Source organism: Sesamum indicum, linkage group LG5 (genome assembly GCF_000512975.1).
Source record: "Sesamum indicum cultivar Zhongzhi No. 13 linkage group LG5, S_indicum_v1.0, whole genome shotgun sequence".
Classification (NCBI taxonomy): domain Eukaryota; kingdom Viridiplantae; phylum Streptophyta; class Magnoliopsida; order Lamiales; family Pedaliaceae; genus Sesamum; species Sesamum indicum.
In genome coordinates this window covers 1,920,575-1,925,590 of record NC_026149.1, presented here as the reverse complement: position 1 = coordinate 1,925,590, position 5,016 = coordinate 1,920,575, and positions in this window count along the sequence as shown.

Below are 5,016 nucleotides of genomic sequence, written 5' to 3'. Positions count from 1 at the left end.
TGCTCCGTTTCATAAACTCAACTCAACTAGTGAAGAAATTCTTATTTTACTCTTGATTTTAAATACTAGATAATAAATTAATCTTATACAATATACTACAAAAAAAAAAAAAATGACTCCAAGTTATAAAAACAATTTTGATGCTAAAATCAACGTAGAATTAATTAGCAAGAATTTTTGTTGCTAATTTTACATGATTTGATTCAAAAAAATTTCTAATTACTAATGGATTTAATAAATTCATTAGCAAGTAAATTTCTTATATTAAATATAAAATGCAAGTTAGTAACGAATTTAATAAAAAAAAATTATCTATTAGCTCGACGTTAAATTTAACATTAAAATTTTTATACCTATTGAATCATTGTTTTGTAGTGATAGTCATAGAAATTAATTAAGCTGTCCATAATTAATATATAATTTGCCGTATATGGGCACGTTTGATCCCTGCCTAGCTGATTACGTCGTTATCCAATTAAAGCAAAATAAAAAATAAAAAAAAGAATCGGAAGATTACATAAAATAATATTGCTTTATGTGCAGTGTGGAAGTTTTGTCAATCAAATCTTCTAATTAGAAAAAGAGATATGCTAGAATTTGTTTATATGTATGCGCATATGGTTAAATCTTAGTTCAAATATTTCTATTTAAATATAAAGGTAAATTATATTGACATTTCCTCGTATTAGGTCTAAATACATAAATACCTTTTAGCTTTTGTAAAATTATGACCAGTGTTAATATAATATACCTCAGGAAGCGCTTGCATCAACTTTTGCTACTGAATGGGGAGTATATTTGTATGGAAAAAATACAAGCAACCCCCTTGTGATATCTCAAATGAGCAAATTATCCCCTTATGAAAAAAACAAATAGTGATTTACTTTTCTGTATTTTTTAAAATACAACAATTTACCCCATATGTTTTTTAAAATAAAGCAATTTAACTCCCTGTGTAAGGAGGTAAATTGCTTCATTTCAAAAAATACAGGGGGTTAAATACTATATTTTTTTTTTCATATAGGGGTAATGTGCTCATTTTCAATATCACATAGGGATAAATTGTTATTCACGCATATTTGTAAATACACACCTATAGTTTTAAGGAGTGTAAATATAATTTTATAAAAAAAAATAGAATTAATTTGTGTATTTAGATGGTGTAAATATATAATTTACTCTAAATATAATTATAACTTTGTGCATAAACGATAACAAAGCCATCCATCTACCAAGGAATATAATTAATTAGTGCTTTTACTGATTCCTCATCTGTGGTTCTGACCCGGACGCAACCTATTCCTTTCCTGCTTTTTGTGCAGTTACACTTGCTTTTCGGGCATGCTTCTCTTTTTTAATATTGTCGGGGTTGGATTCCGCATTGTAAGAAACAGTCGACGAAGATGTCGTTGAATCTCTTTTGACATGAAATATTTGTAGTGTTCAGATTGATTAGGTAAAGTAGATCCCGTAGTTTAATTAAAAAGATTAGTTATATTAGTTAACGTGCGAAGAAAATTGTATTTTTTTCAAAAAGATCGACAGGCGAACGCTTAATATGTCGTTGAATCTCTTTAGAAATGAAATATTGAGTCTGCACAACCATTTTTTGCTATGTCAAGTTACATCGATTGTGTGATAAGAAAAATCGCATTATTTAAGGGGTTACAAGATAATAAATTTCAACAATGACTACGCAAATAAACAAAAAATTACAGGTTATGGCTTCCAACATGTGAAAAGTAGAAGAATATGTAGTGTCTAGGACAAGATTGTAGTACCTCAAAACACATAACCAAGTCTCTATTGGATACTAATTAATCAGCACATTATGTGTCAATCATGGTTTGGTAGATGAGATACGTTTGTTTCTGGGATTAATGTGGTAAGAACAATGCTATGTTTTTATTGTAATAGAGTAATTATTGTCGTCAAAACAGGCCATTGTTGTAATGAAATTCGTGGATCTGGCTCTGACATAATTATTTATATTTGATCATAAAGGTCTATTATTAATATATAATAAAATTATTATTTACACAGTTTAATTCTTTTTTAAATATCAAATATAATTGATTCTTCTCCACTTTATAAAATTACAAGGCCTAGTGCATGAGAAAGTGGAAATCAAGAACCATCAACAATTCTTTTTAATAAAAATATTAAATACATAATTATTTTAAGGAACAATTGTATTTAGTATAATTACACATAAATCTCATCTGATTTAAAAAATTATATTTAGTATATTTTTCGTTCGTTTTTCTCTAACAAATATATCATTTTATTACTTAAAATTCACTAAATTTACTGATATTAAAAAGAATGAATAAAAATTTATATCTATCCCCGACTAACTTATTACAGATCAAGTAAATTTTTTTTTCTGATCAAAATATCTTTATACATTTTTACATACTAATACATGTGCGGAATGATATTATTTTTCTCAAAAGAATAGATAAGTTGAAAAAAAATCTAAAAGAATAAAGAAACTCTTCCCATGCACCAAATCTTAAACCTTTTTTATGTGGTGGTGGTGGTGATGGCTGTCCTACTACGGAACCATTGGTGCCATGCTGATTCAGTTTCCAATCTGTCCAATCTTAGGACTTTTTTTTTTTTTTTTCAAAAACCTCGTTTTTTTTTTATTTAAAGTTACATGAGGATGTATCCAACGTTTATTGGCTCAATTGTTAATAATAAATTAATTGCTCCCCATTATAAGATTATGAGTTTTTCTCTTTTAATTAGTACGAAAACTACATCGATAGATAATTTATAAAAATATTTATAAACGACTTACCCATGATTCTAAAAACCCGTGATCGATGATAACTAGATTTGAAATTTATGATTTTAAACGGATAGTCATTGCAATATTAAAAATAATTCCTAATTTGAACTGTTTAAATTAATTTGATTAAATTAACTTCAATTTCTGTAGTCTTTTAATAAAATTATAAATATTAATTATTTTTTCAAACACTTCAACTCCAAAAATCCAATTTATTTTCGTTTTTATTATTTGTTTTTAAATATTTTTAATTTTTACTACTGCTTAACATATAATTTTTTCGACAACTTATGTTCCCCCAAAAAAAAAAAACTATTACAAACGCAGGGTTTAAATCACATTTTGACCGAGGTACATCCAAGACGAGGCAGACTATTAGTCAAAGTACTATTCCTTCTGTGTCCCGGTACGGTACAGTGGTGGATGGTAAGAAGAGACTGAAAAAGAAGCGAGAGCACGAAGATTTGGGCATCCGAATGGGCCCTTCCGAAGGCCCACTCTACGGCCCGTTTACGTGATTGCGTACGCCACAACTACAACATACATTACTGACACAAAATATACGTATTTTCAGACAATCGTCAAATACTTCAGTACCATTTTGCTTTTCAAAAATCTGAAACCAAATTCCTTTTTATTTTTTATTTCTTCTTTCCATTTTTTGGTTTTAAAAAAGTATTTTCACGACGACTTCTGTAATTATAGTACACTTTCCATGTCAAATTGTATTACTTTTTAGGATTAATTATATTGACACTCTTCGTATTAAGTCTAATTATTAAAACACTCGTTATCATTATTTTTTTAATGTAATTTTCTCTCTATGATATTGTAATGAGCATATTACCCCTGCAAAAAGCAATAGCAATTTACCCCAATGTGTTAATTAAAATGGAATGCTTCTGTTTAGATAGATAAATTACTTCATTTTAAAAAATATTGTGAAATAAATTAAAAAATATAAAGAAGTAAATTGCTAATTCTTTTTATATTAGTATAGATTTATTTTTTACTTGACTTTAAATTATAAAATTATCATTTAAATTATTGCATGATCATAAAACTTATTATGACCCGAATAATGCTTCTTGAATCAACAGTTTCGGAAGGGGGCGAAGTTGCTTTATATACGATGGACTTGCGAGAATTATGTAAGTAAATATATATATATATATATATATATACTAATAAAAAAAATGAAATATGAGTAATTAGTTTAACGTTTAAATTTTTAATGGGTTTACCACTAATAAAAAAATGGATCACAAATAGAAAGTAGTTAAAAAAGAAAAAATCCACTTTCTTTTTCCGTATATTCCAATTCCAAGGGCATTTTTGTTATTGTGAGGTTACTTCAGGGACAATCTTGCTAATACCAGTTGCCGATGCAAGTCGGGTGGACTTTACGTGGGTCCGGGTTAACCCTTTTTGCTTTATGGCCGACTTTCTTTTCTTTTTTTTTTTTCCTCTCTCTTTAGGAATACACCTCCATTAAGCTATTCTCTCCTATTCTTAATTAAATTCTCCATCTTTCGTTTTCAAAATTTTAATTCCATTTAATACCAATTTAAATCAAAATTCAAAGAATTATTATATTGTCAAATTCTAAAAACTTTGCAATCCATATATTTTATATATATATATATATATGTGTGTTTTAAATGTAATAGAATAATCTCTAAAAATATAGTTTCTCCTTTTCTAAAATATACTTATTTATAAATAATTATTTAAGTAATAATACCTTATTCAAATAGTAAGGTAATATGTTGCAGTTAAAATATTATTTATTCGAATCCTATGTGGATACATGTCTATCTTATTATTATTATTATAGTGGTGGATGATGAAGAAAGACTTGCTCGAACTAAGACCTCTCTTTTACTAAGAAAAAAAAAGAGGTGTCAATTCAATCATATAATTGTTGATAGTGTATGTCTGTATTGATAGTAGTTTGTTAATTTATTTATAATTTTTTTAAATAAAATTTACTATTGGAATTAGAATTATCTATATTGAATTATATTTATAAAAATTGATTAGCCCAAAAAGGCCGAGAGGCTTAAAAGAAAGAAAAAAATCACAAGAACTCCAAGAAAATCCAAGGTCCAAGAGGCCTTAGAAGGGTCGGGGTCCGGGAAGCCAGTTCAAGTCAAGCAAAGAGTGTCTCTAAGGAGTCAAGCAAAATGTGCCCTCGAGGGGGGGGGGGGGGGGGGGGG